Source organism: Oncorhynchus clarkii, chromosome 4 (genome assembly GCF_045791955.1).
Source record: "Oncorhynchus clarkii lewisi isolate Uvic-CL-2024 chromosome 4, UVic_Ocla_1.0, whole genome shotgun sequence".
NCBI lineage: Eukaryota > Metazoa > Chordata > Actinopteri > Salmoniformes > Salmonidae > Oncorhynchus > Oncorhynchus clarkii.
Genome location: NC_092150.1, coordinates 69,169,078 through 69,184,262, shown reverse-complemented (window position 1 = coordinate 69,184,262; position 15,185 = coordinate 69,169,078). Strand labels below are relative to the sequence as shown.

The following is a 15,185-nucleotide window of genomic DNA, read 5'->3' as shown; positions in this document are numbered from 1 at the left end:
GGCTAGACATGCCGAGAGAGGAGTTTAGATTGGTCTGCCATGTAGCATGCTTCTATCTATAACATGTGCTGCTCAGTATGTGTGGATAATCTTACCAACCGTGGCTTTTGAAAATGATCATGAAGAACTGAAAAAGTTTGTATTTTTACTACATTTTGATACTACTTACATCACTTTTAGTCTTGAAATCTTTGGTCGTTCACTACACGGTTTAAATAATGCAAAAACAAAGTGTTGGAGAAGAAAGTAAAAGTGCAATATCTGCCATGTAAGAAAGCTAACATTTAAGTTCCTTGCTAAGAACATGAGAACATGAAAGCTGGTGGTTCCTTTTAACATGAGTCTTCAATATTCCCAGGTAAGAAGTTTTAGGTTGTAGTTTTTAATAGGAATATTTCTCTATACCATTTGCATTTCATATACCTTCGACTATTGGATGTTCTTATAGGCACTTTATTGCCAGCCTAATCTCGGGAGTTGATAGGCTTGAATTCATAAACAGCAGAGCTGCTGGCAAAACGCACGAAAGTGCTGTTTGAATGAATGCTTATGAGCCTGCTGGTGCCCACCATCGCTCAGTCAGTCTGCTCTATCAAATCATAGACTTAATTATAACATAATAACACAGCAATACCAGGGAGGTCATTAATATGGTTGAATCCAGAAACTCTCAAAAACAAAACATTTATTCTTTGTGAAATACGGAACCGTTCCGTATTTTATCTAACGGGTGGCATTCAATCAATCTAAATATTCCTGTTACATTGCACAACCTTCAATGTTATGTCATAATTACATAAAATTCTGGCAAATTAGTTCACAATGAGCCAGGCAGCCCAAACTGTTGCATATACCTTGACTCTGCGTGCAATGAGCGCAAGAGAAGTGACAATTTCACCTGGTTAATATTGCCTGCTAACCTGGATTTATTTTAGCTAAATATGCAGGTTTAAAAATATATACTTCTGTGTATTGATTTTAAGAAAGGCATTGATGTTTATGGTTAGGTACACGTTTGAGCAACGACAGTCCTTTTTCGCAAATGCGCACTGCATCGATTATATGCAACGCAGGACACGCTAGATAAACGAGTAATATCAACCATGTGTAGTTACAACTAGTGATTATGATTGATTAAGTTTAATGCTAGCTAGCAACTTGTCTTGGCTTCTTACTGCATTCACGTAACAGGCGGGCTCCTCATGAGGCAGGTGGTTAGTGTTGGACTAGTTAACCGTAAGGTTGCAAGATTGAATCCCTGAGCTGACAAGGTAAAATCTGTCTCGTGAAAAAAATGTAAAGAAAATAATGCAAAATAACCTTTTTTTAAAAAAAAATGACATGATTTATTTATTTTTTTTATTTTTTATTTTTTTTTTAAATCGGCCATTCCGAATAAATCGGTCGACCTCTAATCCCAATATGCAACTATCAATTTTCCCTCATCTATCATCCCTCATGTCAAATTTCCCCCCAGAATGGGATGTACAGTATAATGAATCTCAGACAGACCTATAGGCAGACCATAGGAATTGCCTTGAAATTATCCGGTGATGATAACTTCAAAAGGAACCTGGGGGGCTACAGTGAGGGCACTATTGACTGGGACTAGCCAATGAGAACAGAGGCGGTAAAAGGTAGACCAAGTCCAAGGGGGAAAAAAATCTGCGGAATACACCCTTTCCGTCCCCCCGTCCCCCTCCCTTATGTCTGGCTCTTTGGAATGCACTGAAAGAGAACAGTGTTCCTGTGAACTAAAAAGTTGTCTTTGATTGGTTCCAAATCGGTAATGGAATTTCTGCAATTGAAATGACTACAATGGGCAATCATAGTAGTCACAAACCACAGATTGGTTCACAAGTTTGGACAGCACAGTCGAGTATAGTTCAGTACACAGTAGAGCATACTACATTTGAGTACACTAATGTACTGTACTCTGTTCTACTGTCCAAATTACTCATCCATAATTACACATTTTTGTATAGTACAGGCATCCATGAAGAAATTCCATTATCGCAATTCACTAATTGTAGTTCAATAACCAAAATAGATTGTGTCAATGTCATTGAATCCTAATTCGGAGCAGATATTTAGTCAAGTTTTTGGAAACCGTGAAGGAGATTTTACCAAAATTCTGTTACCAAACTGAGCATCTGCACAGTTCTCCCAGTAAATATATTTTTGTAAATGTTTCAGTATAAATTAAAAGTAGTCCTTGTGCATAGAGTTGCATGGTTTGCTAAACTTTGAAATCAATGTTTTTTGTTTGGCATACATTTTAAGTGACAAGAGGTTCAGCGCAACTTCGTTATTGTGTAAGATTTATTTATTTATTTTTTTAAATACTCACACCTGTGGACACCAAGCAAGCTGCAAGCTAAAGCATGCAGTCCAACACATGGGACCACAAACATATGCAGTAAACACATCCTTTTCTCACAATAACACCTATAGGTTTTGATACAAATGGTCATGTCAAGCGAACAGGCACACACAAAACCCAGTGCTACCATACCAAATATCACACAAGAATGGCTCATACTTGCAACACACACCCCTTGGAATCTCACATGGACAACCCCTCCTGGTTCAGGCACATTGCTACCAACCAGAGCATTCCTCCCTCTCGAAGCTCGCCCACCCACCCAGTCACTGCTGCTGGAAGATAATGGACTGGGCCCGTGGCCAACACACTCGCTCCCTCAAAAATAAAATACAAATAAAAACTTGCTTACTCAAAACACACGACAGCACTCAAATGAACCCAATTCCCTCACAGCTGGTCACGTGGCCAAGCCAGAGAGGGAGGGGAGAAGGATGAAGTGTATGTGAGAGAGGAAGACGGATACAGGGAGATAATGGTGGAGGGGAAAGGAGGGAGGTGTAGAGGAAAGAGGCCCCTTAAGAATGCCACCACCCCTCCCGCCAGCCAGGTTCAACATTTGTGCCCTCGCTCATGGTAAAGTGTGCACCACACGCCCGTGTCAGGCAACCTAGAAAAGCTGCTGCAGAGAAGAGAGAGGGAGTGTATAAAAGACAGCAGGAAAAGGTGGTTAGAGGATGGCCTCTTCCACATGCCACGCAGCTGCACCCTTATGCATCCACAGCTGGGATTTGGGGCATGCCAGTGGTCATGCCTTAGCATTACCTAACATGTGGCTTGCTGCAGAGAGCACTAAGTAGCAGGGTTTTATGATGACTATGGTTCAATGGGTTCATCCCAGTGGCGGCACAGCGCTCGTATGCCCTTCAAAGTACAAGTGATGTTGGCCATTTGAAAGGGACGTTAGCAGGCATCGTGTCGACATTGAGGGATTCTGATGACAGTGTGGTCAACGACTTGAGTCAATGTGACAAAAGCATTTCAGTTTGTTTTCACTATTTGATCATTTATGGGTAAATCCATTTGAATTCACTTTGACAGCATCCCTTTTGATTTAAAGCGTTCCATACATGTTTGCCCATGGCAGTGGTCAGAAAGTGCATACCCCACCCATGAGACATCCATGTCTTCATCACTGGAAAAGATACAGTTGAGATTGATATAATTTAAAAGCCTAGTGTTAAACTATTATTTATTTTAAAATGTTTTGATACGTTTTTTTTTTTTTTTAAACTTACAGCTGCAAAATGTAACTTTTTGGGCAACCTGTCCAAAGTCACATAGAAATGTTCACATAGAAGTGTTATAGATCTGTCAGTCATTGAAAGCAAGCCTCAGAAGCGGTAGATATGTTCTGCGCACGCTATATCTATACTTCCCGTTCTTAAGTTTCATTTTTGCGTCATTTACTTTCAGCGTTGTACACCAGCTTCAAAATATTTTTGGTTATGGAAAAGATCATTCACATCAGTTTAGATACAACGATTCTCTACACCAGCGGTCCAACCTTTTTTGCACCACGGACTGGTCTCATATAGTCAATATTTTCCTGAACAGGCCGTCGAGGGGAGGTCACGATACGGACCAGGACATCGATTAGGCCTATAAGTTTAGTATAGACGCTTTTTCATAACATTTTAGTTCAAGTAGGTCTAACGTGATGATATAAAATCAAAGTGCATATTTTATATTTTCTCTTAATGACCATTTAATAAAAACACTAACTCACCATGTTGCTGAATCAGTGGGAGCCCTGAACTTGTTTCCCAGCAACAAGACGGTCCCATCTAGGGGTGATAGGAGACAGTGTCACTCTGTCCCTTATGTCCAGTCTACTCTGTAATTTTGTTTTGGTTGCAGTTACTGTGGAAAACCGCAGAGATGGGATGTTGGAAATGAAAGCAACTTTCTCCACTGAAGTAACAGATGGAGTTCATTGAGCAGGTTGAATACGTCACAGGTAAGAGAGTTTTGCAACCCATTCAGTCATTGACATGTGCTGCCAGTGGTGACTTTTTTTTCCTTAAAGAAATCTCTGCAGCAGTCTCGTAGCTCACACTCTGGCAAGCCATCTCCCCCTGGATAGCCATCTGACTTGTGTATAAGAGAAGGTGTTTGTGCTCTGCGTCCACTTCGTCACAAAACCGCCCAAACAGACATGAGTTAAGGGCATGTGCTTTGACGTGATTGATAACTTTATCATTCAATACAACGTTCAAGTCAGGTGACATTTTTCGTCTAGCTAGCATTTCTCTGAATGACAATGCACAGACTCACATTTAGGCACAACCTCTAACCCGGGTAGTGAAATCAGACAGCTGTCCAGTCATGGCAGCAGCCCCATCCATGCATACGCCAACACATGACCAATCCAATTTTCCTGACATGTAATCCTCCAAAGACTTGAATAGTTCTGCGGCCGTTTTAGTCGGCAGGGACAGCACACACACACACATCTCCTCATGCGCGTCATCCTGAAATATATATCGCACTTAAACAAGCAGTATTGCCTTGCTGTCGACGTCAGTAGATTTGTCAAGCTGGATTGCATACCACAGTGAGTCGTTAAGCCTCTAACAATTATGCCTCAACGTCCTCCGCTATTTCATCAATTCGCCTAGTGACGGTGGTAGGTGAAAGAGGAACCTGTGCCATCTTTTTAGCTGCAGCCTCTAAGAGTTCACGGCAAATGTCCTTAGCAGCAGGTAGAATCAACTCCTCGCCAATAGTGAAAGGCTTCTTGGCCTTACCAATACAGCTAGCCAGTAAGTATAACGCTCTGTTTGTTGATGCGGTGGCTTTCAAGACTTGCTTCTGTCCAAGTTTTCACTCAAATTTCAACAGGTTTGTCTTTAAGTGCAGGGTGCTTGGATTCAATGTGCCGAAGCAGTTAAGGGCGTCATTGCCCATCTCCACATACTACGCACTGGGGGCTTGGAGCATGCGAGTCACCTTTAGTAATAAAACCATGTTTTAGGTAGGACTCATATTTTGAGGCTCTTTTTTTGCAGTCCCGGGCTCTGCATTAGACAGGACTTTTATCTCCCTTACCCCTTCTGAAGAAGCTCTCCAGTGACGTTAGTTTTTATTCATGTCAGCTAACGTAGCTAGCCAGTACAAAGTTGGTGGGCAACACAGCTCACGCAGACCGTGATGAACTCGCAGTGCGCGGATTACTCAAATTCAAAATCTATAAACTGTCGTGGGCGTGAGATATTAAAGTGGTGAGAAAAGGACCAACAGACCACACCAAGTTCAATGTTATTACTGCACAAATACAATTTATAGGCTATGTAATTATTTTACTGATAATTTGTATTTATTTGATTAATAATCCTTTCCGTGCAGCCATGTAGCGAATGTGCTGCGGACTGGTACTGGCCCGGTGGTTGGGGACCGCTGCTTTACACTAGATCTGCTTGTTTTGTCAAACTGAAATAGGCAAACTACTAGAATTTTAGCAACTGGGAAAGAAGTGGAGCTATTTCTGCATAGTGCATCTTAGGTCTAAGCACTTAAATTGCAATATCTACTATGCTAATTTATACAATATTTTTAAGACTGTCAAATTCATAATTTAGCCATTTGATGTAGAATTTTAAGACCCCTGTACATATACAAAAATATCTTGAAATAATTTGATGAACATTGAATTTGGCCTTTATTGCTATAGCCCATTGAAACACATTTAATAACATTCAATTGCAAAACAGTCCAAATGTATCCTAAGGAACAAGGTTTTGAAGTGTCTGTCCTAAAGTGCCTTTAGAATATACGCATACCCATCACCTTACTCCACAGTTTGTGTTACAGCCTGACTTCAAAATGGATTAAATATATAAAAACGCAACACGTAAAGTGTTGGCCCCACGTTTCATAAGATGAAATAAAAGATCAGAAATGTTCCATACAAACAAAAAGCTTCTCAATTTTAAACAAATTTGTTTACATCCCTGTTAGTGATAATTTCTCCTTTGCCATGATAATCCATCCACCTGACATATGTGGTATATCAAGAAGCTGATTAAACAACATGATCATTACACACACGTACCTTGTGCTGGGGACAATAAAATTCCACTAAAATGTGCAGTTGTCACAACACAATGCCACAGATGTCTCAAGTTAAGGGAGCATGCAATTGCCATGCTGACAGCAGGAATGTCTACCAGGGCTGTTGCCATATGATTTAATTTATTACGAAGTCGCCTCCAACTTCATTTTAGAGAATTTGGCAGTACATCCAACAGGCTTCACAACTGCAGACCAGGTGTAACAACGGTAGCCGAAGACCTCCACAGGTATAAGCTATGGACAGTAAACACAAATGCATTTTATCGATGGCAATTTAAAAATGCACAGAGATACCGTGATGATACTGCAAATTTTTGTGCCCTTCATTTTTTACCTTTATTTAACCAGGTAGGCCAGTTGAGAACAAGTTTATTTACAACTGCGACCTGGCGCCATCACCTCATGTTTCAGGATGATAATACAAGGCCCCATGTCGCAAGGATCTGCACACAATTTCTGGAAGATAAATGTCAGAGTTCTTCAATGGCCTGCATGTTCACTAGACATGTCACCCATTGAAAATGTTTGGGATGCTCTGGATCGACGTGTAAAACAGCATGTTCCAGTTCACGCCAATATCCAGCAACTTTGCACACCCATTTAAAAGAGTGGGACAAAATTCCACAGGCCACAACAAACAGCTCTATGCAATGGCGATGTCGCACTGCATGAGGCAAACATTTCTTTTTTTAGTTCTGTGACCAACACGATGCATATCTGTATTCCCAGTCTTCTCAAATCCATAGATTTAAGGCCTAATGAATTTATTTCAATTGACTGATTTCTTTATGAAAATCAGTAAAATTGTTGCATTTATATATTTTTGTTCTGTGTAGATTATCATTTTTATTCTGCACCCATCAACAAACAATACCCAATAATGAAAAACATGTTTTAGGGAAGGTGTCTCCTCATTAGTCAGCATGTGTTACACCTATGCTGGGATGTCCATCTCGTTAGTTGGAAGGAGGTTTCACCTGTGTTGGCACAGATATTTAAGAGCTGCTGGCCCGGTGCTCCAGCTGTCTTGATAGATGGAGGGTTAAGACCTTTAAGTTGGCTCTCTAGACAATCCTTTCTGATCTTCCTTGTTTTTGTTTTGCTCCACTGTTTGGTTTGCTTCCTGTCTAAGTCGGGTTATTTTGGTATTTTTTTGCCTTGTGCAAATTTAGTGGGCTCTCACAGAACCCAAATCGTCTGCGCGCGTGCACCATCGTGCATACATACATTTTGTCCTCCTACACCAAAAGCGATCACGACACGCAGGTTAAAATATCAAAACAAACTCCGACCCAATGCGATTACGACCTATATACAGTGTGTGTGCACACACACACACACACACACACACACACACACACACTCTATATACAGTGTGTGCAAATGAGGTAGGCCATAGTGGCGAAATAATTACAATAGCAATTAAACAAAGTAGCAACAAATTATATATAAAATAACAGTATGGTGATGAGGTAGTTGGATAGGCTATATGAAAGCTGCTCTGACAGCTGGTACTTAAAGTTAGTGAGGGAGATATGGGTCTCCAGCTTCAGTGGTTTTCACAATTCGTTCCAGTCATTGGCAGCAGAGAACTGGAAGGAAAGGCAGCCAAAGGTGGAATTGGCTTTGGGGGTGACCAGTGAAATATACCTGCTAGAACGCGTGCTACTGGTGGGTGCTGCTATGGTGACCAGTGAGCTGAGATAAGGCGGGGCTTTACCTAGCAAAGACTTAGATGACCTGGAGCCAGTTTGTTTGGTGAGGAATATGAAGCGAAGGCCAGCCAACGAGAGCATACAGGTCGCAGTGGTAGGTAGTATATGGGGCTTTGGTGACAAAACGGATGGCACTGTGATAGACTGCATCCAATTTATTGAGTAGAGTGTTGGAGGCTTTTGTAAATGACATATCCGGAGTCGAGGATCGGTAGGATAGTCAGTTTTACAAGGGTATGTTTGGCAGCATGAGTGAATAATGCTTTGTCGCGAAATAGGAAGCCGATTCTAGATTTAATTTTGAATTATATCAGGATGGAAATTAGAGTTTTTGGTGGCCTTCCTAAGCCAGGATTCAGACTACAAAAATACAATTTTGTGGTAGACTGACATCGACCTTCGGGGTTGTAAGTTTGGTGCAGTCATTTTGGAAGTTGCATAAGCACAGGCTAATAAAAATTAAAGCCATGGACTTTAAGTTGGAAGCATTTGTGGAAAACCCAACATGGGAGATGCAAATCTGCACATCATTACAAAGCATTATGACATCAGTGGCATCTGGCGATCCAAAAGTAGTAGTCAGAGTTGATCGGTACTGATTTGGTGGAGGATAAAATCTTCTTGGTGAGAGAGACTGATGAAAAGGGTGCTTCGGGTAGAGAACATCCTGTAGACGTGCAACTAAGGGAGTTAGAACTAAAGGCAAAGGTGGCGCAACAAAATGTTTTGCTTGAACAGAAATTATAGCTTGAGTACAAGGAAAGAGAATGTGAGGAGAGATTGGAACAACAGAAATTAGAGTTGGAGCACAGGGAAACAAGATGACCGTGCAGCCAAACAAGAAAGTGCAGCCAGACATGAACGTGAGCATGCCGTTTGAGTAAGAGAGAGATCCAGTAACACTGAATCCAGTCAGGCCATCCTGCACCCTCAGTTTGATCTTGGTCGGAAATGCCGGCTTGTACCGCCTTTTAACGAAAAAGAGGTGGATGTATATTTTACTCTGAGCGGATTCCCACATCCCTAAAGGGGCAGTGAGATATCTGCTCCTCCAAAGTGAGTAGGTGTTGTGTGAGAAGACCTCTTCGAAGTCAGAATGTCTGCGAAAGAGTTCAGACAATTGCTGTAATGCATTTTAACTTCTAATTACTACCACAGAGGATTGCCCATCAAATGCCAAATTAATTTGTCATCTTTATTCTATTATCAATATTTTTATGATTTCAATAGATTTCCTATGGAAGACTGGCAGTTACATTAAAACAGATATCCCATTAAAATCAACACTGATGTATGGACCTCCAACCATCTTTGTGGTACCCACCCTGTATTTAAGAGCATGCATCTCAACCGATGGGGGGCATAACACAAAAACCTTCGATTATGTTAAAAGAGAGTCATATACATCATAATAATATGAAAAAAAAATGAACAAACGGAGTTTACTCGTTATTAGATATACGTTAAAGGTACATAAAAATACATTTAAAAAATACTATTTGACAATGGATTATTTTCCCACAGTAGCTAACGGCTTTCTATGGGTTTACACTACACAGTACTATTCAATTCCTCATTTTAATATTGGATCCCGCCGGCAGCCAATAACACTATTGGTTTGGCCCGGTCCTCAGAGGCTGTGATTTGTGAAGGGAAAAAAAGTTGCGCAAGGCTTATAAGGAAAACAGAGCAATAGTGTCTTTCTCTCCTTTACAAACTCTTAATTATGTGAGATAAATGTGACTGTACTTTGTTACAAGTTAACATTGTAAATTCAGTAGAAAATAAGAATTATATAGAAAATGATATTTTTCTAATAGAGAATGTTTCTATTGCGAAGTGAGGAGATTCGCATCTAGCGTGTGAGTGCCATTTCTCAAACTGAGTGATAATTAGTAACGTTTAAATTGGGCTCAATTTTGAGAGTTCTAAGACCAGTATTATAAACTTTGAAACAACTGGTTTCTAGTAGGCTACAGAATTGGAGTAGAGCCGTTTCTCAACCTTCGGCAGTAGGCTCAAACAAGCCGGTTCCTCTACACAGTCAGAGGCCTGTCAGACTGACCAGCTGACTATCCTCCTTATTTCTGTTAAGAAAACACGTTTGAATGTCACAATTGTGCAGAGAAAGCACTTATGTTGATGCAACATAAATCACCCCAAGAATACCTCCAGAACCACTTTCATATTTCAATTGAGAAAATGTGTTCCCAGATGATGAAAGGGCACCTTGCCTGAAAGTACTGATTAGATCATGATTAGCACAAATACAGATAACACCATGCTTAAGCCTATTTATTTAGCGTCACTATGCTGTATCAGTTGGGCTACAGGTGATAATGCTAAATAACACAACCAGCCTGATAATATGGAGCAATATTTTATTAGGCACAATTTGAAGGGACATGTATATTTTAATGGTGTCTTTTTTACTTTTTATTAATTAGGGTAGAAAAGTCAAGGGTTGCACTCAGTAGGGAAAAACTTGGACCAATAGTTTAAAGTAATACTGAAATGTATATTTCAGTTGTTAGGCTATATTGACCAAATTATCAGGAAGGTTTTGGATGCATTCTCCCTTCAGAATGACCAGAAACAAATGTACCAGCTATTTCTTAAAACATTTTATATCCTGGGTGGGGGTATGCCACCCGGTCCCCCTGAAAGTGATTTGACCCTGGAACCCCCAATATGCAACACAAAGTTACACCCTTGCCTGTTAGCTTTTAAATTATATCAATCTCAACGGTTTATACTTTCCAGTGGAGACAGTACGGTCAGGAATGCAAAATGGGTCCATTTCTGGGCACTTCGACAATGAGCAAGTACTGTATGTAAGGAAGGTCTCTTTCAAATCAAAAAGGAGTGCTGTCAAAAAGTTACTTAATTCAAAAGGATTTACCCTTATACCACTCACACAAAGCAAGAGGTACCAGTGCACCAAGTCTAGAACCCTGAACAGCATCTATCCAAGCCATAAGACTGCTAAATAGCTACTCAAACGGCTACCCGCTGCTGCTGCTACTACTACTACTATATCTATCCTGTTGCCTACTCACTTTAACCCTACCGATATGTACATAGCTACCTCAATTACCTCACACCCTGCACAGCAACTCGGTACTGGTACTCCATCTATATAGCAATGTTATTTTTACACGGAATTTCACATGGAATTGTTCTATTTAAATGTTTGAATATGAAATTATTCGTGATGAGATGAAATGTGATTTTAGCTTCTAAAATGTGAGATTTGGGTTTTCATAAGACAGAGCTCTGCTCAAATCAGTGGCCCGCCCCAGTGAAGGGACATGGGCTATAAAACTTTTCAAACACGGCCTCCTCTCCCTTCCTATATAAGAACTTGACGACAATATAACCTCCTCTTCCGAGGACGTGAGGACGACGGTCCTATGTCAGAATGGTTCAGATAATAACTACAGAACGAAGCAATCATCAGTGTGAGCTTTGGTTGCGAATGGTATGAACTTTGAACTCTTATTCACTACAGAAGTGATACCTCCTAGCCATTGAGTTAGCAACAGCAGCTGCAAACGAGGGTTAGTAAGGAACAGAGAGTATCCCATCTATCACACAACAACGTTACTACAACGTATCCAATTGACCACCAGAGACATTCTGCAAAGGACAAAGGACTCGGTTTGGCAACACGGCCTTCCATCTACCACCAACCTACCGAAGCGCAGCTCAAAGTAAATATTTATTGCATTTTCCTTTTCCAAATGGGCGGTAATTTAGAATGCATAAAATACTGTATTTACGAAAGCACAGCTTCTTCCCGCTCATTCACTCAAACCCAGCCCTTTTCTTTTGTGTAACCAGCTGTCATATCTGTTACGCCCGCTAGGGACGTTTTCCTTTGACGTAATTTGTAATCAAGTTAGGATTTAATTGTGTAATTCAGTGATTAGTTAGGTATTTAGTAAATAAATTATACAAAATTGGGTTTTGCTGATTCAACTTGTTAGCCAGGGTTCGTGCAGATAACCAAGAATTTACAACTTTCAGATGAGACTGAATTAAGGTGACGATTAATATTGACTGCTATTGATGTAAAATATTACTAGGTCTTTAAGAGTTTATTCAGAAGATAACAGCTCTATATATATATATATATATATATATATATCCAAAAAGTCCATTTATTTGGCAGGTTAGATCCAGAAAAACAAGGGTTCCAACTTGCGCAATGTGACAAAATCTCAAGTTACTTGTAAACTTTGCCAAAACATTTCAAAACTACTTTTGTAATACAACTTTAGGTATTTAACGTGAATAAGCGATAAAATTGAAGACGGGATGATCCGTGTTCAATACAGGAGGAAAACAAACTGTAGCTAGCTTTCTGGTCACGCGCCTCTAACAGTACACTTGAAGTGACCCTCGTTCTGAACAGGGCTACTTCTTCATTACACAAAGGAAAAACCTCACTTAATTTCTAAAGACTGTTGACATCCAGTGGAAGAGGTAGGAACTGCAAGAAGATCCCTTAGAAATCTGGATTCCCAATGAAACCCCATTGAAAAGTGACCTCAGGAAAAAAAATCTGAATTGTTTGTCCTCTGGGTTTCACCTGCTAAATTAGTTCTGTTATCCTCACAGACATGATTCAAGTTAACCCCATGGTCTGTGTCGGCAGTTGTCGAGCAGGCGTTTCAAAACCATGACAGAGGGTATCACATCTGCGGCAGATGAGCTTATTTCTTGAGTCTGTTGTTTGAATGGAGCTAGGAGTGTGTTCATGTTTTCAGTGAGTCTCCACAAGTTTATACTGACTGTTGCAGGTAACTCAGTCAGGTGCGTAAATGCCAAGCACTCATTTTTGTTCCAGCAGGCACTCCATGTAAAAAGTACTGTTCCATCTGGTGGAAACATCTTGCTTAAGCCTTTTCGTTTTCACGCCAAGCTGCTTCTGTATTGCTTGCAGGCAGCTGTATGCATTTAAAATGACCCACTATCTTCCTACCTGTTGCCACTATGCTGCGTTGTGCCAAAACAACTTACTTCACAGCCAGTTGCAGCGTGTGTGACATGCATGGCAAACTGGCAACTCCCAAAGACTGTCATCTTACGTGCAATATCACGTAGCACAGCATGTACTTCGTTCTTGGGGATTTTCCAAGTTTCAAACATGTTCTCAAATGCTATTGAAATGGCAGCAGCTGTATAAGAACCAGCACATTCTTGAGCATGCAAGACAGCTTTCCTCAGTACGAAATCCTCGTCGACCCACTGTGCTATCAGATTCAACACGCTCATGGGGCCAACGTCACTAGTCCAACTGTCAGTCGTGAAGCTAATAGCAGTGACGCCCATAGCAAGTAGCTCATGGTTGTGCGTTTCAACAATACTGTAACTCCGGTAGGGCAACATCTGAAAAATAACACATACTTGCTAGTGTGTACCGGGGCTCGAGGTGCTCGACCAGTCTGCGAAATCCAACATCATCCATGACAGAGAAGGGTTGATTGTCAAGGGCAATGAATTCCATTATGTTGGCGTTAATGGATTTCACCTTTGAGTTGTCTCACTGAAATTCTTACTATTTCAAATGACTGCTCGACTTGAACTGGTTTAGTTGTTGGAAGTGTGCGCTTCGTTTTTCTGCTTTTGTTCTAAGTAGTCGCTGAACGTCTGGAGGTGAAGCACTTTCAAATGAGTATTCAGGTTTGTGGTATTGAAAGATTTAACTTTCTCCCCTCAGGAACTAATAGCATCAAACGCTGCATATGACCTTTGTTAGCTTCCTTTGAAACTTCAAAATAGAACGACACAGTAGGCTGTGTTAGGAATGCTGTGTTGCACATGTAGCGCTGTATTTTTTGTGGCGTCATTACGTCATCTACCTACGTTACACAGGTATGCAAGTCAGCTTTGACAGTGTTAAACTACACGTAGAGCAGATGCCGGCATTTTTAGCTAATATGGTCAGATTCCGATATACTTACCGATATATTGTGTATCCCTAGTTTGAACTAAACTCAGCAAATAAAGAAAGTCCTTTTCAGGACCCTGTCTTTCAAAGATAATTCATAAAAATCCAAATAACTTCATAGATAGTTGTAAAAAAAGGTTTCAACACTGTTTCCCATGCTTTTTAAATTAAACAAACAAATAATGAACATGCACATGTGAGACGGTCATTAACCTCTCTAGGGTAGGGGGCAGCATTTGGAATTTTGGATGAAAAGCATGCCCAAATTAAACGGCCTGCTACTCGGGCCCAGAAGATATGATATGCATATAACTGGTAGATTTGGATAGAAAAGACAAAAGTTTCCAAAACTGTTAAAATAGTGTTTGAGTATAACAGAACTGATTTAGCACGCGAAAACCTGAGAAAAATCCATTCAGGAAGTAGTTATTTTTTGGGTTTTGTAGTTCTATTCAATGCCATTACAGTATCCATTGACTTAGGACTCCATTTGCAGTTACTATGCCTTCCACTAGATGTCAACAGTCTTTAGAAATAGTTTCAGGCTTGTATTCTTATAAATGAGGGAGTAAGACCAGTCTGAACGAGTGGACCCTAACGTGACGCAGAGTTCAGACGCATGTGCATTTCCTGTTTACCTTTTATATTGACGACGTTATTGTCCTGTTGAAATATTATAAATCATTTAGGCTAAAAAACAACCTGATGATTGAATATAAACATCATTTGACATGTTTCTATGAACTTTACGATACAATTTTGATTTTTTTGTGTGATTGTTTTGACTGAGTTTGAGCCTGTGGATTACTGAAGAAAACACTAAGAGGTTTTTGGATATAAAGAGACTTCATCGTACAAAATGAAAATGTATTTAGTAAATTAATGTCTTATGATTGCCACCATATGAAGATCATCAAAGGTAAGGGATTAATTTTATCTCTGAGTTTTGTAACGCTTCTGCTTGGCTGGTTACTGTTTGTAATAATTTGTCAACTGGGCTATGTTCTGGGCTAGGTATGTTCTGGGCTAGGTATGCTTTCGCCGAAAAGCATTTTAT

The 15,185-nt window shown here is 40.3% G+C and overlaps 1 protein-coding gene across 9 annotated transcripts in view; it reads right to left on the bottom strand.

The window, feature by feature from the left end:
- Positions 1-15,185, bottom strand: part of LOC139407184 (RAC-alpha serine/threonine-protein kinase) — a 54,258-nt gene that overhangs the window by 34,558 nt on the left and 4,515 nt on the right. For 2 of the 9 annotated variants that reach the window (XM_071150727.1, XM_071150731.1), the window contains exon 1: positions 4,113-4,170. The exons of the other annotated variants lie outside the window; for them this stretch is intronic. The gene's annotated coding sequence lies outside the window, so the exon portion shown is untranslated. Of the gene's footprint in view, positions 1-4,112; positions 4,171-15,185 lie in introns of those variants that run through there. 9 annotated transcript variants of the gene reach the window in all.